The sequence below is a fragment of the Mandrillus leucophaeus genome, unplaced genomic scaffold (genome assembly GCF_000951045.1).
Source record: "Mandrillus leucophaeus isolate KB7577 unplaced genomic scaffold, Mleu.le_1.0 Scaffold797, whole genome shotgun sequence".
Classification (NCBI taxonomy): Eukaryota; Metazoa; Chordata; class Mammalia; order Primates; family Cercopithecidae; genus Mandrillus; species Mandrillus leucophaeus.
This window is the reverse complement of record NW_012108663.1, coordinates 1497827-1525727: the sequence shown is the minus strand read 5'-3', so window position 1 is coordinate 1525727 and position 27901 is coordinate 1497827. Positions and strand designations below refer to the sequence as shown.

The 27901-nt window shown below is 41.5% G+C and overlaps 1 pseudogene; it reads left to right on the top strand.

Annotated features, from left to right (window-relative positions):
- The first annotated feature begins 11971 nt into the window (after positions 1-11971).
- LOC105529979 lies at positions 11972-13178 on the top strand (annotated as a pseudogene).
- Positions 13179-27901: the final 14723 nt, after the last annotated feature.

The window sequence follows — 27901 nt, the reverse complement described above, 5'->3', positions numbered from 1 at the left end:
ATATAAGCAAGAAATAACTATAGGTATACTCAGTCAAGTAGCCTGAGTTGCTGCTCTGCCTATCGAGTAGCCATTCTTTTGTTTCTTTACTTCTCTAATAAACTTGCTTTCACTCTACTCTGTGGACTCTCCCTGAATTCTTTCTTGCCTGAGGTCCAAGGACCCTCTCTTATGGGTCTGGATCAGGACCCTTTTTCCGGAAACAATAATATATGAATACCGACTCACTAATTGTTTTTTTTTTAAAAAAAAAAAAGGTACCATACTAGTGTAATACAATAATAATAGGAAAAACTGGGTCTGGGGTATATGGGAATTCTTTATATTATCTTCTCAGTGTTTCTATAAATCTAAAACTGTTCTAAAATAAAAGTTTATTTTTAAAAAGATATGATATATGGGATTAGTTGAAAATAATCCAGGTCAGAGAAAGCAGGGAAAATAAATTAAACAAGAGTGGCCATGGATCAATTACCGTTGAAGCTGGTGATGAGTACAAGGAGGCTCATCACACTATTTTCTTTTTTTAAACAGTGTCTTGCTTTGTTGCCCAGGTTGGAGTGCAGTGGCGCCATCTAAGTTCACAGCAGCCTCAACCTCCTGGGCTCAGGCAATCCTCCCACCTCAGCTGGGACAACAGGCATGCTCCAACAAGCCCACCTAACTTTTTAAAAAAGTATTTTTAGTAGTCAGGAGTAGTTGCTCAGGCTTGTCTCCAACTCCTGACCTCAAGTGATACTCCAGTCTTGGCCTCTGAAAGTGTTGGGATTACAGGCATGAGCCATTGCCCCTGGCCTGTACTGTTTCTTTATTTGTGTATGTTAGACATTTTCCGCAATAAATATCAAATATATATATCCCAGATTTACAAAAGAAAAAAAAAAGAAGAAACAGAAATTCTAGAACTAAAAAGTACAATAACTGAAAATAAGAATTCAATGAAGCTCTTCCTCTTCCACTTCCATTTCCTTTTCCCTTTCCTTCTCATCCTTCCCTTTCCCTTTCTACTTTCCCTTTTCTACTCTCCCCTTCCTTTCCCTCTATTTTTCTTTCTTTCTTTCTTTTTTCTATTTATTTATTTATTTGAGATGGAGTTTTTCTCTTGTTGCCCAGGCTGGAGTGCAACAGCGCAATCTTGGCTCACCACAACCTCCGCCTCCTGGGTTCAAGCGTTTCTCCTGCCTCAGCCTCCTAAGTAGCTGGGATGACAGGTATGCGCCACCACACCTGGCTAATTTTGTATTTTTAGTAGAGATGGGGTTTCTCCATGTTAGTCAGGCTGGTCTCAAATGACCAACCTCAGGTGATCTGCCCACCTCGGCTTCCCAAAATGCTGGGATTACAGGTGTGAACCACCGTGCCCAGCCTTCCTTCCCTTTCTTACTTTGCCCGTTTCTTCCTGAATAATTCAGCTCAGAAGACATTAAAAGTGACAAAGAAAAGCAGATTTCTGAACTAGGGTTAAGGGAAGCTATGGTGGCCCAAAGCAGGGTGTTTCAGCCAAATCAGAGTGAGGAGGGTAGGCCAGGTACAGTGGCTCACACCTGTAATCCCAGCACTTTGGGAGGCCAAGGAGGGTGAATCACTTGAAGTCAGGAGTTCAAGACCAGCCTGGCCAACATGGTGAGGCCCCATCTTTACTAAAAGTACAAAAATTAGCCAGGTGTGATGGTGGGTGCCTGTAATCTCAGGTACTCGGGAGGCTGAGGCAGATAGAATTACTTGAACCTGGGAGGCAGAGGTTGCAGTGAGCTGACATCGTGCCACTGCACTCCCATCTGGGTGACAGAATGAGACTCCATTTTAAAAAGAAAAAAAATATAAGAGTGAGGAGGGTGTTTATGTGGAAGCAATTAATGACCTGTCACCTAGTGTCAGAGCCCATATGCGGTGATGAAATCATCCACATGTATTCCCTAGTTCTGCTCACTGGGACAGCTGAGAATAGCAATACCTCCATAGCAACATGCACACTTAGCACCCAAATTTTACTTTCTTTTTTTTAAGATGAAATCTCGCTCTGTTGCCCAGGCTATAGTGTAGTGGCACAATCTAGGCTCATTGCAACCTCCACCTCCCGGGCTCAAGTGATTCTCCTGCCTCAGCCTCCTGAGTAGTTGGGATTACAGGCATGAGCCATTGTGCCCTGCCCCAAATTTTGCTTTCTAAATCTCATTCTCTACCCACTAGTAGCGAGGATGCTTGGAGAAATGACTGAGTCCTGGGCTGGGGCAGGGTAAATACAAAATGAGACTGGAAGATCTCCTTATGCCAGAAAGCAAAGGAATGCTCAAAGAATGAAGGGATCTTGTCAAAAGGACATAGAATCAAGCTTCAAGGGACTCCCATTGGCCAAGTTTAGGACAACCTGAATATCAAAACAAATAATACTATTTGAGAAGTACAAACTCATTGAATAAAATGGGAAAATATGAAGCCAAACTTATACTGAAAGAGTCAACTGAAAGTATGATAAGTAATGGACTATTCACATAGGCTTGAAATACCTCCTAACAAAAATACATATTAGTTACAAAGGAAAAATAGTAATATTACAGCAGAACACCCTGCCAGACACCACGTTAATCAAGTGATTCAAGTCAGCATCATTTTTGTTGTTGTTGTTGTTTTGAGATGCAGTTTCACTTTTGTTTCCTGGGCTGAGTGCAGTGGCACAATCTTGGCTCACTGCAACCTCTGCCACCCGGGTTCAAGAGATTCTCCTGTCTCAGCCTCCTGAGTAGCTGGGATTACAGGCACACACCACTAGGCCTGGCTAATTTTTTGTATTTTTAGTAGAGATGGGGTTTCACCATGTTGGCCAGGCTGGTCTCAAACTCCTGACCTCAGGTGATCCGACTGCCTTGGCCTCCCAAAGTGTTGGGATTACAGGCACGAGAGGCTGAAGTGGGAGGATCATTGAGACCAGAAATTTGAGACCAGCCTGGGCAACATGGAGAGACGCTGTCTCTAAAGATATATAACAAATTAGCTGGGAGTGGTGGTGCATATCTGTAGTCCCAGCTACTGGGACAGCTGAGGTGGGGGGATCATTTGAGCCCAGGAATCAGATGTTGCAGTGAGCCATGATTGTGCCACTGCACTCCAGCCTGGGTAACAGAGCAAGATCCTGTCTCACAATAATAATAATAATTATAATAATAATGATATAGAACAAATAAAAATCATGTGACATCTCATAGGCTGCAATAAGAATGAAGCATCATTTCTGATAAACTTGCCAAAGATGCATAGTTTCCACCTAATCATGAAGATCCAAATTGTGGATTGATCCTGTAATCTTTAAAAGTGTTAAGATCATGAAAGCCAAGGCAAGACTGAGAAACTGTTCCACTCTGAAAGCAACTAAAAAGACAAATAATACAGCACATAATCCTGACCTGAATCACTTTGCTCTGAGGAACAGTATTGGAAAACTGAAGAAACTTACATCAGGTCTGGGGATTAGATGGTAGTAATGTATCAATGATAATTTCCTGATTTTGATGGCTGTACAGTGGTTGTGTATGAGAATGTCTTTGTTTTTATGAAATACACACTAAAATATTCAGGACTGATAGCATATCTTGTTGGCAACTTAATCCCAAATAGGTCAGGGAAAAAAAAAAACCAACTTTGTACTGCACTTTCAACATTTATGTAAGCATTAGGTGAATATGGTGATGTGTGCCAGTAGTCGCGGCTACTCGGAAAGCTGACGTAGGAGGATCCCTTGAGCCTAGGAGTCTGAGTCCAGTGGGCAATATTATAGCAAGACTTCATCTTAAAAAAAAGGAGAACCCCACTCCACATTTATATAAGCTTGAGATTGATACAAAATGTAGATTAAAAAAAAAAAAGAGACTGCTTATGGTGGCTCACACCTGTAATCTCAGCACTTTGAGATGCCAAGGTGGGAGCATCACTTAAGACCAGGAGTATGAGACCAGCCTGGGCAACATAGTGAGATCCTATCTCTAAAAAAAAAAATTTTTTTTTAAAATAGCTGGGCATGGTGATGCACACATGTAGCCGCAGCTCCTTGGGAGGCTAGGGTGGGAGGATGGCTTGAGCCCAGGAGGTTGAGGCTGCAGTAAACTGTGATCACGCCACTACACTCCAGCCTGGGTGACAGAGCAAGACAGTCTCAAAAAAATAATAAAAATAAAAATAAAGCAGCCCAGGCACTGTCGTACCTGTAATCCCAGCACTTTGGGAGGCTGAGGCGGGTGGATCACCAGAGGTCAGGAGTTCGAGACCAGCCTGGCCAACATGGTGAAACCCCATCTCTACTAAAAATACAAAATTAGCCAGGCATGGTGGTACGTGCCTGTAATCCTAGCTACTTAGAAGGCTGAGGCAGGAGAATTGCTTGAACCGGGGTAGTGGAGGTTGCAGTGAGCCGAGATCGACCATTTCATTCCAGCCTGGGCAAAAAGCAATATATAGTCTCAAAAAAAAAAAAAAAAAAGGAAAAGAAGTAAATTCTGTGAACAGGGTAAGAGATTAAGAAACTGATTAAGAACAGTGAACTGATTAAGAAATTAAGGAAAACATCAGTAATCTGGTAGAGAGTGTAGAAGAAGCTATCCAGAAAGTGTCAGAGAATGTTCAAAGACAGAAGGGAAGGTAATAGACATAGATAAATCAATGAGAAGGTCTAGTTTATGCTAAATTTGAGAGCAAATGAAAAAAATTGAGGGAGATTGGGAGAGAGAATAAAGAGATAATAGTTGAGGTCTCCCCAGAGCTGATGAATATATCAATCAACAGATTCAAGAGACCCAACAAATCCAAAATTGGAAAAACGTAAATTCTTGACAAGAGTCATAGTTAGAATGCAGAACATCATCAAAAGTTACCATTACAAGGCTGGGATCAGACCTGTAATGCCAGCACTTCGGGAAGCTGAGGTGGGAGGATCGCTTGAGGCCAAGAGTTCAAGACCACACTGGTCAAACAGACAGGACTCCCTCCACCCCATCCCCACCAAAACAAAACAAAACGAAAAGGATGGGCTTGGTGATGCACGTCTGTAGTCTTAGCAACTGGGGAGGCTGAGGCAGGTGGATTGTTAGAGTCCAGGAGTTAGAGGTTGCGGTAAGCTATAATTGTAGCACTGCAGTTCAGCCTGGGTGACATAGTGAGACCCTGTCTCTAAAACAAACAAGCAAAGAAACAAACAAAAATGAATGAAAAGATAAGTCACAGGCTGGGAGAAAATACTGTATATACAAAGCAACTATCTTACCAAGGACTAGTACCTAGAATATATAAGGAAGTGCTCAACTCAATAATGAAAGGACAAACAACATAAATAAAAATGTACAAAATACTTAAACAGTCACCTAACAAAATGCAGATATATGAATGGTAGATACATGAATGTCCACATTAAAAGGTACACAATGTCATTAATCATCAAAAAGTGCAAATTAAAACTTCCAGAAAATACCACTACATATCCACAAGAGTGGGTAAAATGAAAAGTATGTCATGTCGTGGGGTGGGGGGAGGGGGGAGGGATAGCATTAGGAGATATACGTAATGTAAATGACGAGTTAATGGGTGCAGCACACCAACATGGCACATGTATACATATGTAACAAACCTGCATGTTGTACACATGTACCCTAGAACTTAAAGTATAATAAAAATAAAAATTCAATTTAAAAAAGAATAAAAAAGAGTTAACTGAAAAAAAAACTATTAGAATAATTCATAATCAATGAATTCAGCAAGGTCCTAGAATGCAGGGTTTTATTTTTTGTTTTTTGTTCTTCTGTTTGTTTGTTTTGTTTTTTGAGACAGTCTTGCTCTATTGCCAAGGATGGAGTGCAGTGGCATGATGTGGGCTCACTATGACCTCTGCCTCCCAGGTTCAAGTGATTCTTGTTCCTCAGTCTCCCAACTAGCTGGGACTACAGATGCCCATCACCACGCCTGGCTAATTTTTGTACTTTTGGTAGAGAGGGGATTTCACTATGTTGGCCAGGCTGGTCTCAAACTCCTGACCTCAAGTGATCCACCCACCTAGGCCTCCCAAAATGCTGGGATTACAGGTGTGAGCCACTGAGCCCACCCTAGAATAGAAGGTTAATATATTTTTTTAAATAACTGTTTTATATTCTAGCAAATGGAAAGTAGAAAATGTTTAACAAATTCAAATACAGTAAATATGAAATGATAAGAAATAAATATAACAAAAGTCATCTAAAATCTCTATAGTAGAAACTTAAAAATATTAGTAAGATAAATTAAAGATCTAAACAATCAGAAAGCTACACTATGTTCATGAATTGAAAGACAATATTGTTTTCTGGGCTTGGTGGCTCACGCCTGTAATCCCAGCACTTTGGGAGGCTGAGGCAGGCAGATCACTTGAGGTCAGCAGTTGGAGATTAGCCTGGCCAACATGGCGAAAACCCATGTCTACTAAAAATACAGAAAAATCAGCCTGGCATGGTGGCGCGTGCCTGTAGTTCCAGCTACTCAGGAGGCTGAGGCCGAAGGATCACTTGAACTCAGGAGGTGGAGGCTGCAGTGAGCTGGGAGGGCTCCAATGCACTCCAACCTGGGCAACAGAGTAAGACTTTGTCTCAAAAAAAAAAAAAAAGTAATTAAAAAAATAAACAAATGAAGGGAGAAATAAATCACTCAACAACAATAGTTGGATAGGCCAGGCACAATGACTCACACCTGTAATCCCAACGTTGTGAGAGGCCAAGGCAGGAGGATCGCTTGAGCCCAAGAGTTCAAGATCAGCCTGGGCAACATAGTGAGATCCTGCCTCTATAAAACTAAAAAATTTAGCTGGTGTGGTGGCACCTGCCTGTAGTCCCAGCTACTTGGAAGGCTGAGGTGGAAGGATAGCTTGAGCCTTTGAGGTCAAGGCTGCAGAGAGCCATGATCATGCCACTGCGCTTGAGTCTGAGCAGCACAGTGAGACCTTGACTCAATACAAAAAAAAAAAAAAAATTGTTGGATACTTCAACACACTACTTTAAATAATGATCAGAAAAACTAAGCACAAGATCAACAAGGAAATAGAAGATTTGAACCACATTATAAACTAATTATATTTAATAGACAGTTGCAGAACCCACCAATCATGCTTCTTAACTGCATGTGGAACATTCTCTAGGATAAACCATATGCAATAAGCCTCACTTTAATATAAAGGTTTGAAATAATATAAAGTATATTTTCTAAATATGGAATGAAATTAGAACTGAATAACAGAAGAAACTTTGAGAAATTCAAAAATACAAGGAAAGTAAACAACATACTCTTAAATAAACAATTCTCCAAAGAAAAATTCACAAGAGAAATAAGAAAATACTTGGACATGAAGAAAAGGTAGAAGTAACACCAACATTTATCAGATGCAGCTAAAGAAGTACTGAGAGGGAAATTTATAGCTATAAATGCCTTCATTACAAAATAAGACTCTCAAATCAATAACCAAAACTTCAACCTTAAGACACTGGAAAAAGAAGAGCAAACTAAACTTTAAGGAAGCAGATAGAAGGAAAAATAGAGATTAAAGTGGAAATTAATTAAATATAATATATAGAAATACATAGAAAAATAGAGATAAACAATAACAGCAAAAGTTGGTTCTTTGAAAATTAACAAAATTCACAAACCTCTAGTTAGATTGATCACAAAAAAGAAGGAAGAATCAAATTCCTAAAATCAGAAATGAAAGAAGATACATTATTTCCAACCTGATAGAAATAAAATGGACTTGACTAGGCGTGGTGACTCACACCTGTAATCCCAGCACTTCAGGAGGCCAAGGCAGGCAGATCACCTGAGGTCAGGAGTTCGAGACCAGATTGACCAACATGGTGATACCCCATCTCTACTAAAAATACACAAATTAGCCGGGCGTGGTGGCAGGCACCTGTAATCCCAGCTATTCAGGAGGCTGAGGCAGGAGAATCGCTTGAACCTGGGAGTTGGAGGTTGCAGTGAGCCGAGATCCTGCCATTGCACTCCAGCCTAGGTGACAACAGCGAAACTGTGACTCAGAAATAAATAAATAAATAAATAAACAAACAAACAAACAAATAAATAAATAATTAGAAAGGGATACTATAGACAATTCTATGCCAACAAATCAGATAAACTCAATGAAAATAACATTTTTATGAAGACACAAACTACTGATACTGACACAAGAAGATATTAAAAACCTCAATAGGCATGTAACACTTAGGGGGATTGAAGAGGTAATTTTAAATTTTGCCACAAAGAAAATCATAGGCCCAAGAGGGCATGGTGGCTCACGCCTGTAATCCCAGCACTTTGGGAGGCTGAGGCAGGTGGATCATTTGAGGTCAGGAGTTCGAGACCAGCCTGACCAACTTGGTGAAACCCCATCTCTACTAAAAATACAGAAAATTAGCTTGGCATGGTGGTGACCGCCTGTAATCCCAGCTACTCAGGATGCTGAGGAAGGAGAATTGTTTGAACCTGGGAGGCGAAGATTGCATGCAGTGAGCTGAGATTGCACCACCGCACTCCAGCCTGGGTTGGGGTAAAAAACCAAAATCGTAGGCCCAGATGGTTTCACTAGTAAATTTATTTTCATATAGTTAAAAACAAATGTTTTTGAGACAGGGTATCACTCTGCTGCCCAGGCTGGAGTGCAGGGGTGCCATCTCAACTGACTGCAACCTCTGCCTCTCGGGTTCAAGCAATGCTGATGCCTCAGCCTCCCAAGTAGCTGGGATTACAGGCACCCACCACCATGCCCGACTAATTTTTGTATTTTTTGTAGAGATGGGATTTCTCCATGTTGACCAGGCTGGTCTCAAATTCCTGGCCTCAAGTAATCTCCCTGCCTTGGCCTCCCAAAGTGCTAAGATTACAGACATGACCCACTGTGCTCAGCCTAAAAAGATTATTATTTTTTTTGAAACAGAGTCTCACTCTATTGCCCAGGCTGGAGTGCAGTGGCATGATCTCGGCTCACTGCAACCCCCAACTCCCAGGTTCAAGTGATTCTCCTGCCTCAGCCTCCTGAGTAGTTAGGATTACAGGTGTGCACCACCACGCCCAGATAATTTTTGTATTTTTAGCAGAGACAGAGTTTCACTATGTTGGCCAGGCTGGTCTCAAACTCCTGACCTCAGGCGATCTTCCCTCCTTGGCCTCCCAAAGTGCTTGGATTACAGAAGTGAGCCACTGTGCCTGGCCCAAAAGATTTTTTTTAAAAAGAATTAATATTTATTCTTTACATGTACTTTCAAATATTGGAATAGAAAGAATCATCACTTCACAATTCATTCTATGAAGACAGAATTACCAAGACATCAGACAAGAAAATCAAAGGAAAAAAATTACAGACCAATATGACTGATGAGTACAGACACAATAATCTTCAGCAAACTACTAGCAAAATAAATCCATTAACATATAAAATGGATTCTATAACATGGCTAAGTTGTATTTATCCAAGGAATCCAAGGTTGGCTTAATATTTAAAAATTATTATACTACATAAAAATCAATAGAATAAGGGACATAAACATGATCATCTCAATAGAAACAAAAAAGCACATTTGACAAAATCCAACAAGCTTTCATGATAAAAACACTTAATAGATTAGGAATAGAAGGGAACTTACTCAACTCGGTAAAGAGCATCTATGAAAATTCCACATATGTTTTAAGTTTTACTTAAAAGAAAAAGACTGAATGCTTTCTCCCTACAATCAGGAACAAGACAAAAGTACTACTTCTATTCAATATTGTGCTGAAGTTTCTAGCAAGAACAGCTGGATAAATAAAAGAAGCAAAAGGCATACAGAAATGAAAGGAAGAAATAAAACTATCTTTATTTGCCAAAGACATGATATTGTATATAAAAAAATCTGGCCAGGCACAGTGGCTCACGCCTGTAATCCCAGCACTTTGGGAGGCTGAGGTGGGTGGATCACTTGAGGTCAGGAGTTCGAGACCAGCCTGACCAACACGGTGAAACTCCGTCTCTACTAAAATTCCAAAAAATAAATAAATAAAAATTAACTGGGCGTGATGGTGCACACCTGTAACCCCAGCACTTTGGGAGGCCAAGGTGGTCGGATTACCTGAGGTTGGGAGTTCAAGGCCAGACTGACCAACATGGAGAAACCCCGTCTCTACTAAAAATACAAAATTAGCCGGGCGTGGTGACACATGCCTGTAATCCCAGCTACTTGGGAGGCTGAGGCAGGAGAATTGCTTGAACTGGGAGGTGGAGGTTGCAGTGAGCCAAGATGGCACCATTGCACTCCAGCCTGGGCAACAAGAGAGAAACTCCATCTCAAAAAAAAAAAAAGAAAAGAAAAAAGAAAAAGTCTTAGTGAATCCATGTGAGCACAGTGGCACACACCTGTAGTCCTGGCGACTTGGAAGGCTGAGGCAGGAGGATCACATGAGCCAAGGAATTCAAGGCTGTAGTGCACCATGATCACATCTGTGAATAGCCATTGTACTCCAGGCTGGGCAACATAGTGAGACCCCGTCTCTTACAAAAAAATCATAAGGAACTCACAAAAATCTGTTTTTCTTTAGAGATGGAGTCTCACTGTCATCCAGGCTGGAGTGCAGTGGCCACACTGGAGAGCAGTGGTGCGATCCCGGCTCGTTGCAGCCTCAAACTCCTGGGCTCAAGTAATCCTTCTAACTCAGCCTCTTGGGTAGCTGGGATTACAGAGGTGTGCCACCATGGCCAAATATTTTTTTTATTTTTTTGTAAGGATGTGGTCTCGCTTTGTTGCCCAGGCCAGCCTTGAACGCTTCAAGCAATCCTTCCATTTTGGCCTACCAAAGTGCTGGGATTCCAGGTGTGAGCCACCACGACTGGCCTACAAAAAACTATTAGAACTAAAAAATAAAAAAAAAATAAAAAAAATAAAAAGTCAACCAGTTTGTAAGATACAAACTCAATATACAGAAAGTTATATTTCTATACACATGTAATGTACAATCCAAAAATTAAATTAAGAAGGTATCCCATTAAAAAAGCTTCAAAAAGAATAAAATACTAAGGAATACATTTAACAAAAATAAATAAATAGAAATCATACTCTAAAAATTATAAAACATTGTTCAAAGAAATTAAAGATCTAAATAAAGTGAAAGGTAGATATACCCTGCTCATGTATTGGAAAGACTTAATTTCTTTTTTTTTTTTTAAGATGGAGTCTCGCTCTATCACCAGGCTAGCATGTAGTGGCGTTATCTTGTCTCACTGCAACCTCTGCCTCCTGGCAGAGATTCTCTTCAAGCGATTCTCTTGCCTCAGCCTCCCGAGTAGCTGGAATTACAGGCATCCGCCACCATGCCTGGCTAATTTTTGTATTTTTAGTAGAGATGGAGTTTTGCCATGTTGGCCAGGCTGGCCTCGAACTCCTGACCTCAGGTGATCTTCCCGCCTTGGCCTCCCAAAGTGCTGGGATTACAGGCATGAGCCACTGCGTCTGGCCCAAGATCTAATATTTTTAAGATAGCAATTCTCCTCAAATTCATCTACAGATGCAATGTAATCAGTACCAAAATCCCAGTCAGGGCTGGGGACGGTGGCTCACCCCTGTTATCTCAGCACTTTGGGAGGCCGCAGGTGAGAGGATTGCTTGAGGCCAGGAGTTTGAGACCAGCCTGGGCAACAAAATGAGACCCCAATTTCTGCAAGAAATACACACACGTTAAAAAAAAAAAAAAAAAAAAAAAAAAAAAAAAACTCAGTCAACTTTTTTCCCAGAAATTTATTTGCTGATTTTAAAATTCATATGAAAATTCAAGGGACCCAGAATAGCTAAACGACCTCAAGAAAGAGGAACAGAATGGAGTGGAGCTCAGAGCTGTGGAAGGGAATGAAGCTGAGCAGCTGGGTCAGCCTGGCCAAACCAGTGGAGCAGAGACATGGGTCAAGCGGTGGTGAACGTGTGCTTTTGACACATTAGACACTTTTTTGATCATGGATGATGAACATATACCCGATTTTTCAAGTCTAAAGAATGAAACTACTTATTGGAAGGAAATGTCCTTGAAGTATAAACATAGCTTCCAGGAAGCTTGAGATGAGTTAGTTGAATTTCAGGAAGGAAGCAGAGATTTAGAAGCAGACTTGGCAGCACAATTAGCACAGCCTGAACAAAGAAATAGAAACTTGCAACTTTATAGCCAAAGACTGAAATATGAAGTGGAGGCATTAAAGGAGAAACCAGAACATCAACATGCACAGAGCTACAAGCAGGTCTCAATATTAGATGATTTAAGTCAGATGTGGGCCACTGAGGTGTGGTTGCTTAAGTATGTGAGGGAGCTGGAACAGGCCAATGATGACCTGGAGCAAGCAAAAAGGGCAATAATAGTTTCACTAAAAGACTTTGGTTTTTTTGTTTGTTTGTTTGTTTGTTTGTATTTTTGGTTTTTTTTGAGACAGAGTCTTGCTCTGTTGCCCAGGCTGGAGTGCAGTGGTGAGATCTTGGCTCACTGCAACTTCCACCTCCGAGATTCACCATGTTGACCAGGCTGGTCTCGAACTCCTGACCTCAAGTAATCCACCCGCCTCAGCCTCCCAAAGTGCTGGGATTACAGGTGTGAGCCACTGCACCGGCCTTCTCTGGAAGACTAAGAACAAAGGCTAAATCAGGCCATTGAGTGAAATGCATTTTTAGAAAGTGAACTTCATGAAAAGGAATGTTGTCGGTCTCTGTACAGAGGTTAAAAGATGAAGCAAGGTATTTAAGGGCAAGAACTAGCAGTTCAGGAAAGGAAATAACCAGAAAGTTGGCTCCTACTTCTCCAACTCTAGATGGTGAAAAGATAGATTCCGCTGTCCAAGGATGACTCTTTTTGCCAGCCACTCCTGTTGGCAAAGGAAAAGAAAACAGTTTTCCTTCCCGAAAGCTACACTAAGTGGTTTTCCTACCAGTCCACTAACTCCTTCTGCTGGACTATCAGCATTAACCACCATGGGCGATCTCTTAGGAAAAATAGGGACTTTACGATCCTAATTAGCAGCTTGCAGAAATTTTGCAAAGGACCAAACGTGAAAGTCCTGTATTTCAGGAAATGTTAACAATGTGGTGCTGAATACCAGTTGCACACCATTCTCCCAATCAGATGAAGGGCAAGAAAAAGTCACATTTCCAGCCAGGCATGGTGGCTCACACCTGTAATCCCAGCAGTTTGGGAGGCCGAGGCAGGCAGATGACTTAAGGTCAGGAGCTCGAGACCAGCCTGGCCAACATGGTGAAACCCCATCTCTGCTATAATTACAAAAATTTGCTGGGCATGGTGGTGGGCACCTGTAATGCCAGCTACTCAAGAGGCTGAGGCACAAGAATCACTTGAACCCAGGAAGCGGAGGTTGCAGTGAGCCCAGATCGCACCACTGCACTCCAGCCTGGGTGACAGAATGAGACTCTGTCTCAAAAACAAAAACAAAAACAAAACAAAACAAAGGCCAGGCATGGTGGCTCGTGCCTGTAATCCCAGCACTTTGGGAGGCCAAGGAAGTCAGATCACTTGAGGCCAGGAGTTCGAGACCAGCCTGGGCAACATGGTGAAATCTCATCTCTACTAAAAATACAGTAATGAGCCCGGCGTGGTGGCACATGCCTGTCGTCCCAGCTACTGGGGAGGCTGAGGCAGGAGAATCGCTTGAACCCAGGAGGCGGAGGTTGCAGTGAGCTGAGATCATGCCACTGCACTCCAGCCTGGGCGACAGAATAAGACTGTCTCAAAAAAAAAAAAAAAAAAAAAGAAAAGAAAAGAAAAGAAAAGGAAAACTCACATTTCCTATGTTGTTCACAATGCAGTAAACAGCTTTAATCCAGCTCCTCCTTCTCCTGGTCTGCGCTCCTCATGCCTGTTGCCAGCACTGGGTATGCTGCCTTTCAGTGTGAATGCTTGGCCTCCAAGTGGGGGCTCTTGCCTTCCTCCAATAACCCAATACACCCATGCCTCACTCCTTGGTGCCAGGGCCCAGCCCCATGCCCCTCCAACTGCCTTCCCACGGCTGGCAGGGGGCAGGCTGCATACAGCAGTGGCCACTGGGCCCTGCCCAGTCCCAGGACTCTGCACAATATCAATGCTGGCTATTTTCTCTTCTTACCATAGTGAAGTTGGTTTCACATGATTGCACTTGTGTGGGTCACAAGGTGATACATATGTGTATTACTTGGTCACTGGATGGAGAAGTACCCTTTCATCACACCTGCCTCATAGCCCCCACTCTGCTGTACTGATAGGATTTAGTTGTGTCTAGGACATTGCAAATCTTCTAGAAGTTCTCCACCAAATCAGGTCAATGTGTGCCTTCTTTCTGAGATCCCACTGAAGCATCGTCAGTGCTCATGATCATGTGTCCCCCAACTCCACCCCTCACTATTTGGGCCTGTTTCTGGCAAAGAGTCAGGAAGGTTACTGAATTAGGAAACATTTTCTGGACCTTCTGATTTTACTTAAGCAGTTACCATTCCACGGACTTGCCTCCCAAAGCAGCAAAATGCCTGTTGGAGCCCCAGATGGCAGGAGCCTCTGGGGCCTAGGCACACAGGCTAAGCCTCTGTGCTGTCTTCTTCTCCGTGTGCCTCAGACTTGCGGGGTGGAAGGCTGGCAGGCAACCTCTCACCAGCTTTCCAGTCCTTCAGGTCTATGACATCTTCAGACCTTTTTTCTCCTCTAAGGGCCAGTCCAGTTGATTTTGGAAGGGTTGAATGGTCTGACTCCAGGGCTGGCTGGTGCCGGCTCCTGGGGGGCAGACTCACCAAAAAGTGGTTGTCTCTGGGCATCGCTTGATCATTCTCATGCTGCATTTAGTGTTTACATTTGCTTTATTGTATTGGGTTGGTGCAAAAGTAATTGCGGTTTTGCCATTACTTTTAATAAATGAAATGCATTTTTAGATAGTGAACTTCATGAAAAGGAATGTTGTTGGTATCTGTACAGAGTTTAAAATATGAAGCGAGAGATTTAAGGGCAATTACTTTCGCACCAACCTAATACATAGGTTTGTAAACATGACTAAGATATTTATACATAACTTATGTTTTGTAGATTTTATTTATTTAAAACTTATATGGCATGTTAATGACTTATGATAGTATCCTACTCTGGGCAGCTGTGTAGGATCATAACACGGTTAAAAAAATACTTCCCCTCAGAAGTCTTTTAGTGTAGATACAATAAATTTCATAGAAAAAAAAGAGGAACAGAGTTGGAGAACCCACACTTTCTGATTTTAAAATTCACTACAAAAGTACAACAAACAAAACTGTGTTGTATTGGCATAAGAATAGACATATAGATCAATGGAATTTAATTGAGAGTTCAGAAATAAACCTTTACTTTGATGGTCAATTGATTTCAACAAGGATACCAAAACAATTCACGGGGGGAATGAGTAGTGTTTTCAACACATGATGTTGGAATAACAGAATATCCAGCTGCAAAAGTTGAACTTAGACCTTATATTATACCATATATGAAAGTTAACTCAAAATGGATAATGAACCTAAAAGTAGGTGCTAAAACAATAAAATTTTCAGAGGAAAATGTAACTGCAAATCTTCATGACCTTAGGTTAGGTATGATACCAAAAGCACAAGCAACAAAAGATAACCAATAATAATTTATTCACCATGCATCCTTTGATGCATGAAATTAGAAATTTTCATGCATCAGCAAATACTGCCATGTTTTCTATGTGTCTCTCAAAAGTTTATGTGTCAGAAACTTTTTTTTTTTTTTTTTTTTTTGGAGACAGAATCTCACTCTGTCGCCCAGGCTGGAGTGCAGTGGTGCCACTATGGCTCACTGGGCTCACCTGGAATTCCAGGTGTCAGCCACTGTGCCTAGCCTATGTGTTGGGAACTTAATCCTTTTTCCCTCATGGATGGATTAGTATCACTATCATGGAAGTGGGCTTGTTATCATGAGAGTGACTTTGCTATAAAAGCAAGCTTTCTGTGGCCTCTTGCTCTTGTCCTCTAGCCATGTGATGCCCTCTGCCATGTTATGACACAGTAAGAAGGCCCTCACCCAAATGCTGGTGCAATGCTCTTGGACTCCCTAGCCTCCAGAACCATGAACTAAATAAACTTATTTTCTCTATAAATTACCCAGTCTGTGGCATTATTATAGCAACAGAAAATGAACTAAGATAGATACCATAAAGAAGTTGAAAAAGCAACCCACAAAATGAGAGAAAATATTTGCAAAGTGTATTTCTGACAAGAAACTTGTATCTATAATATATAAGGAACTCTTAAAAACTCAACAATAAAAAGACAAACAACTCAATTTAAAAATAGGTAGAGGATTTGAATAGATATCTCTCCAAAGAAGCTACATAAATTGTCATTAAGGAAATGAAAAGATGCTCAACACCGTGTAATTGTGATATCTGTGACATATGTGAAATGCAAATCAAATACAAAATTATATATCACTTCACACCCACTAGGGGACAGCTATAATTGAAAATATATGTAATAACATATGTTGGTAAGGATGTGAAAAAAATTGAAGGCCTCATACATTGCTAGTGGAAATGTAAAATGGCATAGATATTTTGGTAAATGGCTTGAAAGTTCCTCAAAAGGTTAAATACGGAGTAACCATAAGACCCAGCAATTTCACTCCTAGATACATACTCAAGAGCAATGAAAACTTATGTCCATGTACTACATGCAAAAGTTCACAGCAGCATTACTGAAAAATGGAAATAACCAAATGTCCATGAATTGATGACTGGGTAAGCAAAACATGGCATGTCTGTACAATGGAATATTATTCAGCTGTAAAAAGGAATTAAATACTACATTCATGCTACAGCATGGATGAAACTTGAAAACACTATGCTAAGTGAAAGAAGCCCACATATTGTATGATTCTATTTATATAAAATGTGCAGAACAGGCAAATGTAGGTTAGTGGCTGCCCAGGGCTGGTGGTGGGCAATGGGGGATTTGAGGATGATGGCTAAGGGGTGCAGATTTCTTGTCTGGGACAATGAAAGTGTTATAATATTGATTGTGGTGATAGATGCATATCTCTGTGAATATATCAAATATCATTCAATTGTACACTTGAAAGGAGTGAATCATAGGACATGTGAATTATATTGCAATAAAGCTGTTACAAAATCCCTGAAGTTTTATTTATTCGCTTAGGTTTTCCAGGGAAGGCATCAGACTCAGAATTAATTTGTTTTTTGAGACAAGGTCTCATTCTGTTGCGTAGGCTAGAGTTCAATGGTTCAATTGTAGCTCACTGCAGCCTTAACTTCCTGGGTTCAAGTCATTCTCCCACCTCAGCTTCCTGAGTAGCTGGGACAGGCATGCACCACCATATTTGGCTAATTATTAAGTTTTTTGCAGAGATAGGTTCTTGCCATCCTGCCCAAACTGATCTCAAACTCCTGGCTCAAGCAATCTTCCCACCTTTGCCTCCCAATGTGCTGGAATTACAAGCGTGGGCCACCACACTTGGCCCTAAAGTTTCTTTTTCTTTTTCTTTTTCTTTTCTTTTCTCTTTTCTTTTCTTCTCTTTTCTTTTGTTTTGTTTTCTTTTCTTTTCTTTTCTTTTCTTTCTTTTGAGACAGGGTCTCACTCTGTCGCCCAGGCTAGAGTTCAGTGGCGTGATCACAGCTTACTGCAGCCTCAACCTCCCTGGGCTCAGGTGATCCTCCCACCTCAGCCTCTGGAGTAGCTGGGACCACAGTCACTATGCCTGGCTAATTTTTTGTATTTTTTGTAGAGATGGAGTTTCACTGTGTTTCCCTGGCTGGTCTCAAACTCCTGAGCTCAAGCAATCCACCCGCCTTGGCCTCCCAAAGTGCGGGGATTATAGATGTTAGCCACCATGCCTGGCCCCACTGAAGTTTTAATAAAGCTATTTTCAGACATAAAACCACTGAAATAATTCATTTCCAGTAGACACACACTACAAAAAATACTTTTAAAATTTCTTCAAGTGGTAGACAAATGACACCAGTTGGAAACCTGGATCTATACACAGAATACACAGAAATGAAAAGCATTAGAAAGGGTAATTACGTGTGTGAATAGAAAGACTTTTATTTCTTATTATTTAAATAAAATAACAAGTCTTAAATAAAATAATAACAAAAGACTTAATAATTAGCCGAATATGGTGGTGCGTACCTGTGGTCCCGGCTACTCGGGAGGCTGAGGTGGGAGAATGACTTGAAGGCTGCAGTGAGCTACAATTGCACCACTGAACTCTAGCCATGTTGCTGCTTTTTAAACTGACTGTTTAAAAAGCAGCAACATGGCTGGGTAAGGTGGCTTACCTGTAATTCAAGCACTTTGGAAGGCCTGAGGTGGGAGGATCACTTGAGCCTAGGAGTTGAGACAAGACTAGGCAATATAATGAGGCCCTGTCTCTACAAAATACATATATATATATATAATGTGTACTATGTATATTAGTACTATATATATTATATATAGCACTCCTCTCTCAGTAATTGATAGAACAAGTAGGCAGAAAATCTGTAAGAACATAGATAACATGAAGTACATTATCAACCAACTTGACCTAATTGGTAACACTCCACCCAGCAACAGCAGAAGAGACATTCTTTCCAAGTGCACTTGAATCATTCACCAACACAGACTATATTCTAAGTCATAAAACAAAACTTAACAAATTTAAAAGAATATAAGCCACACAAAATATGTTCTCAAACCAGAAGGAAACTAAATGAGAAGTTGATAACAAAATGATACCTTGAAAAATTCCCAAATATTTGGAAACTAAACAGCATAGGGTTTTTTTTTTTGCTTTGTTTTGTTTTTGTTTGTTTGTTTGTTTGTTTTTGAGACAAGATCTCATTCTGCTGCACAGGCTAGGGTGCAGTGGCACCGTCATAACTCACTGTAACCTTGAACTCCTGGTCTCAAGTGGTCCACCCACTTCAGCCTCCAGAGTAGCTGGGACTACAGGTGTGTGAAACCATGCCAGGCTAATTTTTAAACTTTTTGTAGAGATGGGGTTTCTCCATGTTACCCAGGCTGGCCTCGAACTTCTGGGCTCAAGTGATCCTCCTGCCTCGACCTCCCAAAGTACTGGGATTACAGGCAGGAACAACCGTGTCAGACTGGTTTCTGCATTTTTAAGGTCTGTAAAACCCAAAACAAAAAGACATAAAGAATAATGTGCAACAGAGACAATTGATCGTCTATATAACCTAAACATTTACTAGCTAGCCTTTTACAGAAAATATTTGTCAACTTTTGATTTAGAGGATTGCTTCTCTGATAGTTGTTTGTTTGTTTGTTTTTGAAATGGAGTCTCACTCTGAAGCCCAGGCTGGAGTGCACTGGCACGATCTCGGCTCACTGCAACCTCTGCTTCCTGGGTTCAAGCGATTCTCATGCCTCAGCCTATGGAGTAGCTGGGATTATGGGCATGTGCCACCCCGCCTGGCTAAGCTTTGCATTTTTAGTAGAGACATGGTTTTGCTATTTTGGCCAGGCTGGTCTCGAACTCCTGACCTCAAGTGATTCGCCCGCCTCGGCCTCCCAAAGTGCTGGGATTACAGGAGTGAGTCATGGCGCCAGCCTGATTCTCTGACAGTTTAAAATGTATTTTTACATAGTCATTGTTCTGATGAGGTTTCCTAAATTCTCTTGGGTCAGTTTGAACACTTAAATTTTTCTAAGAAACAGTCTATCTCCTTGACGCTTTCAAGCTTATTTGCACAGATTTGTACATAGCACTCTCATGTAAATTAAAAATAAAAACCAATTTTCCATTATTATTCTTGGCCTAAATTTCAATTCCATCTTTACCACTAACCAAATTTCCGAGCAATTTGGAGCAAATAATTTACCTCTTTAGAGTCTCATTTTCTTGCAAAATGGAAACAAGAATAAAACCTACCTCATAGAAATTTTGTGAAGATGAGGTACAAAAATGTATGTGAAATTAGTTTGTAAAATAGTAGAGTTCATGCAGATGTTAGTTAATATTTTTAATCTGCTAGGAGACTTAAATGCAGTATTTCGTGTATGTGAACTTTTCCTTTTACTCTTGAGATGTTATCCTTGAGTAGGAAGATATGGGATCAAACCTAGTGTATAAGTGACTTAGATAATACAGATGGTTGTGAGGAGCAATGGCAGAGAATGTGCTTATGGATACTAACAAGTGGGTACATGTGTGGTCAATAGAAGGTCTCTTTGGACTGCTTTTATTTTCTCAGTGAATTAGGGGGCAAAGTTTTCATCTGAAATTCAGGATTGGAGAGGAGACATTGAAGTTTTGAGGAGAAAGAAGGTATGATATAATCTTTAGGTGAGTGGGCAAGTAAATGGACTTAAGAAATTTGTGTGATCACCAGGCAGCATTAAAGGTCTATGAAGCTTTGTGGTCCCTTAAAGTGAGACCAGTCAGCTAAGTTGTATGTTTTGCTCTGATAACATTTAGCTGACGATGCAAACACCAAGTATATAGAGTGTTGGGTTTAACCAGGTCTGTACTCTTGCCAAATGAGTGCAATAAAAGCAAAAGAGGGGTAAGGGAGTTGAGAATGTTGCAAAGAAATGATTGTGGTGATTGCCAGTGGAGTTTAAACTGAATAAGGAGAGAAAAGTGGACATCAGGGGGATGAAAGACAGTAAAACTGTGGCAAATCAGTGGATTGTAGGTCTCAGTAGGATCAAAGTGTAGGAGTGAGATGGTCTTGTCTCCTTCCCTGAGCTTTTATCGCTTGCTTTTTCTTAGACCTCGTTTCACATACATTAAAGATTTGTGCTTTTCTGAGAATCCACACATAGACAGAGGTAGGAAATAATTTGGAGGGCTGGACTGAAGAATTAACTATATTTTAAATTTGTGTAGGCTGGGAGCAGTGGCTTACACCTGTAATCCCAGCACTTTGGGAGGCCAAGGCAGGAGAAGCACTTGAAGGCCTGAGTTTGAGGCTGCAGTGAGCCTCAAAAAATAAATAAATAAACACACACACACATACATACATACATCTGCATCCAAGTAGTTCAGATATTAGAGAGTCATCTACTCATCCTAAGGGACTGCAGTGCGTTAGGAACTCAGTGGCCTCTGCTGCCCTTGGTCATGTCCACTCGCAGGAGTCTCTGTTCCCAATCTTATTAGAGAGGAAACTTTAAAATGATTCCTCGTGGTTCATCTTTCCTTCCTTTTTCTTTCCTTTTCCTTTTCTTTTTTATATCTTTCTCTTTCTCTCTCTCTTTTTTTCTTTTCTTTCTTTCTTTTTTCTCTTTCTTTCTTTCTTTCTTGAGTTGCTCTGCTGCTTAGGCTGGAGGGCAGTGGACTCACTGCAGCCTCAACCTCCTGGGCTCAAGCAATCCTCCTGTCTCAGCCCCCCAAGTAGCTGGGACTTCAGGCACCTACCACCAGGCCCGGCTAATTTTTGTATTTTTTTGTAGATACGGGGCTTTGCCATGTTGCCCAGGTTGGTCTTGAACTCTTGGCTCAAGTGAGCTGCCTGCCTCAGCCTCCCAAAGTGCTGGGATTGCAGGCATGAGCCACCGCACCTGTGGAATTTGTATGCTTATTCACTACATCAAAAACACCTCGTGTGGTGTTTTTTATATTTAAGTTTACTTCAAACTTTAACATGGGAAGCATGGGAAGTATTGAGTTGCTGTTGCCCACTCCTAAGGGTGTCCTTTCCTTTGCTATTCTTCCTCTTTCCTTGTTAGGCTCATCCTTCTCAAGAAAGTGATGGGGGAGGGGTGGAAAGTATGAGTGTGTAGTACAATAGACACATTGCTCTTTGCACTGTGTGTCATTTTAATGGCAACCTAATTGCGTAGGTTTTGTTTGATTTTCAGAAGTGCACTTTTTAGATGCACTCATTCAGAACAAACATTGACCATACATTCGTCCACAGTGGCCCTATGTTTACCTTTTTTTCAGTTACAAAAAGGGGAGGCATTGCTGCCAAGAAGCGAGGTAGTGAAGGACCAGAAAAAGAAAGCAGAAGGAACAACAGAAAACAGTAGAGGAAGGAACATCTCCCATTGGCTAGCTACATACTAGCATTCACCACTCAGTTTATCGAAGTTCCATCTCACGCCTCAGCTTCCCTCAGCCCCTTGGCCTGACTTTGTTGACAGAATAGTTTTATGTCACCTTCCAACTGCCTGACCCCAACACTCCCCATCTCAATTCTCTATTCATGGGCCTTGCTCTCTCCAATCCATCACTGGCAGTGTGGGTTGATTTTGTCTTACTCAAAAACAAAAACATTCTGGCCAGGCGCAGTGGTTCACACCTGTAATCCCAGCCCTTTGGGAGGCCGAGGCAGGAGGATAACTTGAGGTCCGGAGTTCAAGACCAGCCTGGCCAACAAGGTAAAACCCGTCTCTGCTAAAAATACAAAAATTAGCCGGGTGTGGTGGCATGCACCTGTAATCTCAGGTACTCAGTAGGCTGCCGCATGATAATCACCTGAACCTGGGAGGTGGCGGTTGCAGTGAGCTGAGATAACACCACTGCACTCCAGTCTGGGCAACAGAGAGAGCCTCTGTCTCAAAAAACATACACACACAAAAACAAAAAACAAAACAAAACATATTCTAACAGACACAGAACAGTTAACTTCATATTTTTACATAACTATGTGTTCTCAATTTTTACAAGGAATGTAATTTTTTTTGTGTAAAATTTTTATGTAAGAAAAAGTAAAAGTTCTTGTCCTACCATCCTTGTGTAGTATCTGTCTGTCTGTCTCTCACACAGGTCACTCAAGTTAATGGGAAAGAAAGAACAGGGGGCCAAATTCTGAAGTTATAAATAACAGAAAATAAAAGATCTTCTGTCTCCAGTGAGGGAATAGATGAGAGTCTGGAAGGGCAAAATCGGGTGGGGATGGGCAGCAGACATGTGTTTCCTTTTTTTTTTTTAATATTGATTGATTGATTGATTGATTGATTGAGATGGAGTCTTGCTCTGTTACCCAGGCTGGAGTGCAGTGGCTCGATCTTGGCTAATTGCAACCTCTGTCTCCTGAGTTTAAGTAATTCTCCTGCCTCAGCCTCCTGAGTAGCTGGGATTACAGGCACACACAACCATGTCTGGTTAATTTTTGTATTTTTAGTAGGGACGGGGTTTCCCCATGTTGGCAGGGTTGGTCTTGAAACCAACCCAGTTTCTCAGATGATCCGCCCACCTCGGCTCCCAAAGTGCTGGGATTACAGGCGTGAGCCACCGCCCCTGGCCAAACATGTGTTTCTATTGTAAATATTAATAGCTAACATTTAACTCAGTCCTCAAAACTCTATTAGGCAGCTATTGTTATCTCCATTTTACCAATGATGAAACTGAGGCATGGAGAGATTTAGTAACTTGTCCAAAATGACACGATTTACTAATGATGGAGTTGAGTTTCAAACCCAGATAGTCTGGTTCCAGAGTTTGTCTGCTTATTCACTACATCAAGCTGCCTCTTTGAAAATGTAAATATAAAAAGTAAAGATAAAATGAAAGTAAAATTGCTTCCTTGACACTCCTACTACCACCACTGTTTTTCAGATGACTGTCGCCTTGCGTTTAGAGTAGGCATCAAATACCTTTCAAGCCCTGCCTTGTATTCTTTCCACCCACCACTCTGTAGGCAGGTTCAACCTGACAGTACTTTGCCTATACTGTGCTTTATCTCACAGAAGTCCACAGGCTTCTTCTTGCCTGTGGGAACCTGTTCTAATATTCTGAAGCATGCACAAGTCTGGAGGTGAAAGGAAATTAACACTGCAAGTAGTGACTGCTGACCAATGGGATACAGGAGCTGTAGAGAGATTCCTACTCTTCTGTCCCTCCAGTGGACAACTCTGAACCGCGTTCTACATGGCTCCTCAGTGGGATTGACCCCCAGGTGCCCAGCTGGAAATATATTCTTTTAACGACTTTCCCTCCTTTTCTGCTTCAATCTTTCATGTTCCCCGTTCCTGTTACATGGGATGACTTTCCAATATCAACACTAACATGAAAGTCCTTGTCTCAGGCTGTGCCTTCTGGAGGAAATCCAGGAATAGACAGACAACTGCAGCAATAAGATATATTTTACTTTATTTTTAGCATTTTACTTTCTCATATGGTATATGCCCTTTTTTTTTTTTTTTTTTTAATTGAGACAGCATCTCAGCATCTCAGCTCACTGAGATCCACCTCCTGGGTTCAAGCAATGCTCCTGTCTCAGTCTCCTGAGTAGCTGGGATTACAGGTGCCTGGCACCACACCTGGCTGATTTTTCTATTTTTATTAGAGACGGGGTTTCACCATGTTGGCCAGGCCATGTTGGCCTGACCTCAAGTGATTTGCCCACCTCAGCCTCCCAAAGTGCTGGGATTACAGGCGTGAGCCACCTCGCCTGGCCTGATATATCCTCCCCTGCTCCACCCCTCAACTTTTATTTTTATTTTAGTTTAGTTTAGTTTTTTTGAGACGGAGTCTCACTCTGTCGCCTCAGGTTAGAGTGCAGTGGCACAATCTTGGCTCACCACAACCTCTGCCTCCCGAGTTCAAGTGATTCTCCTGCCTCAGTCTCCCAAGTAGCTGGGATTATAGGCCCCTGCCACCAAGCCTGGCTCATTTATGCTTATTTTTTGTACTTTTACCAGAGACAGGATTTCTCTATGTTGGCCAGGCAGGTCTCAAACTCCAGATCTCAAGTGATCCGCCCACTTTGGCCTCCCAAAGTGCTGAGATTACATGTGTAAGCCACTGTGCCTAGCTTATATCCCCATTTTTAATGAAGATATTCGTATTGCTTTTTACAATATATGTGATGACTGTGTTTTTTTAATTTTTAATTTAATTTAATTTAATTTTTTTTTTTTTTTTGAGTCAGTCTTGCTTTTGTTGCCCAGGCTGGAGTGCAGTGCCATGATCTCAGCTCATTGCAATCTCTGCCTTCTGGGTCCAAATGATTCTCATGCCTCATCCTCCCAAGTAGCTGGGACTACAGGCATGCACTACCACACCCGGCTAATTTTTGTATTTTTAGTAGAGATGGAGTTTCACCATGTTGGTCAGGCTGGTGTCAAACTCCTGGCCTCAAGTGATCTGCCCGCCTTGGCCTCCCAAATTGCTGATATGAATGAGCCACTATGCCTGTCCTGCTTTTCTTTTCTTTTTTTTTTTTTTCTTTTCTTTTCTTCATAGTTCACGGAACATGAAAAGGGCATCCTTATCACTTGGACTTTTGTTCTCATCTTTTTCTTCTGTCGGTGGCAAGATGGTTGTTGCATTCTTGCATCTCCAGACATCACGTCTATATTCAAGACAAGAAGATTGAGAGGAATAAGCCATGCAAGCTGAATGTGTGTCCTCTACTTAATAAAATAATTGCTTTCTCAGAAACCTACCCACATAACTTCTGTTTTATTCTCATTATCCAAAACTGGATCATATGATCATTCCTGTGGGTAAAGCTGGGAAATTGGAGAACAGGATTGTCATGATTGATTTGAATCAATTGTGATTTATTGCCTGGGCCTGAACAAAAGTACAGGTCTGTTAAATAATAAGGGGGACATGGATACTGGTAGGGAAATTGAATTCTTGTGTGTTCATTAGTCCTTCTGTTTACATAAATAGTATTTTTATAAGCTGCTTTTCTTGTTTAATGTACCACACACATATATCTTAGTCCATTTAGTGTTGTTATAACTGAATACCCGAGACCCGGTAGTTTATAAAGAAAAGAGGTTTATTTGACTCATGATTCTGGTGACTGGAAAGTTCAAGATTGAGTTTCTGCATCAGATGAGGGCTTCAGGCTGCTTCAACTCACTGTGAAAAGCAGAAGGAAAGCCAGTGTGTGTAAAGAGATCACATGACAAAAGAGGAAGCAAGGGTGGGGAGGTGACAGGCTCTTTTTAACAACCAGCTCTTGTGAGACTTAACAGAGTGAGAACTCAAGCGCCCCTGAGAGAGGGTATTAATCTACTCATGAGGAATCCACTGCGATGACCCAAACACTTCCCGCCAGGTCCTATCTCCCAACATTGCCACATTGGGGATTAAATTTCTTTCTTTCTTTCTTTCTTTTTTTTCTTTTTGAGACAGAGTCTCACTGTGTGGCTCATGTGGCTCAGGCCTGTAATCCTAGCACTTTGGGAGGCTAAGGTGGATGGATTGTCTGAGGTCAGGAGTTGGAGACCAACCTGAGCAACATGGCAAATCCCTGTCTCTACTAAAAATACAAAAAATTAGCCGGGTGTGGTGGCATGTGCCTGTAGTCCCAGCTACTCAGGAAGCTGGGGCAGGAGGATTTCTTGAACCTGGCAGTTTGAAGCTGTAGTGAGCAGAGATCATGCCACTGCCCTCCAGCCTGGGTGACAGAGTGAGACTCTGTCTCAAAAATACATAATTAAAAAAAAAAAGAAAGCAAATGTTAATTTCTCTACTGAAAATGTTCATGGTTTGAAAGAGAGTAATTTATGTGGGCATACACAATTATAAATGTTGCTAAATATACTTGTAATTGAAAAAATAGGCCTGGCGTGGTGGCTCATGCCTGTAATCCCAGCACTTTGGGAGGCTGAGACAGGCAGATCACCTAAGGTCAGGAGTTCAAGACCCGCCTGGCCAACATGGTGAAACTCTGTCTCTACTAAAAATACAAAAATCAGCAGGGTGTGGTGGTGGGTGCCTGTAATCCCAGGTACTCAGAAAGCTAAGACAGGAGAATCGCTTGAGCCTGAGTGGCAGAATTTGTAGTGGCTGAGATTGTACCATAGCACTCCAGTCTGGGAGACAGAGTGAGACTCCATCTCAAGAAAAAGAAAAATATTATGGCAATTCCTATTCTGTGAGTTTGTTTATGTGTATCACATTATTTTACCTTCAGAGGTACTTTGGAGTTTTTGTGAATTGCCTAATGCAAAAATATAGGGCACTCTACTTCATCTCATAATTATCTCTTACCCTGTTTGTTAACAGGGAACCGATATGTGTACCCTGAAAAGGCACCCAGGGAACCTGAATACTGACTGCATCCCCAATCGCTTTATAACTTGACCTCCTCCTAGCCCAATGGCAACGCAATCTTTAGTCAGGGTGCTGAAAAAGCCCAGGGATGAGGTACATGGTAGAAGAGTTAGGGAGATTGGTTAGGGAAATCTTCAGGGAAGTGGGAAAGGACTAGGGAATGGGGTAAGGGTAGGGAATTGGGTTGGACCAAGGCAGGAATGGAGAAGGGAAAGAGGTGGAGGTAAATAGAGAGGTTAGGGAAGGATCTGTCAGTAATTTTTTGAGACTGAAGAAAAGCTATGGTTACACTAGGAAGGGTTAAGTGCACAGATAAGAGCTATATTTATACAGAGAAGTGCTATACTTCGGGAAAGGCAAGCGCCAAGAAAAGAAAATGCTGAAAGTGGGAAGCGCATGTGGAGTTTGTAGGGCTGTAGGGTTGCTTGTGTATTGGAGACTGAGGTTTAAGCTAGTGTTAATAGGTGAGAGTATTCAGTGGGACCAATGGCCTCAGGGAGAATGGAGCCGCCCTTTGTCCCAAGACGAAGAATCATCTAAGGACATTTTCAGGCACTTCCAGAACAGTGCTAAATAACAGGGGGGATAAAAAGTATTCTTGCCTTGTTCCTGGATTTAATGTGAATACCAGGTATATCATGATGTTGGTTTTGAGACAGATATTTTTTGTCACATTAAGTTGTCATATTTTATTTGCTAACAGTTTGTTTAAGGTGTTTGTGTGTATGCATGTGTGTGTGTGTGTACATATATATATATTTTTAAAAATTTTGTTTTGAGACAGGGTCTTCCTGTGTCACCCAGGCTGGTGTGCAGTGGCATGACTATAGCTTACTGCAGCCTTGCCTCCCTCGTTCAAGCAATCTTTCCACCTCAGCCTCCCAAGTAGCTG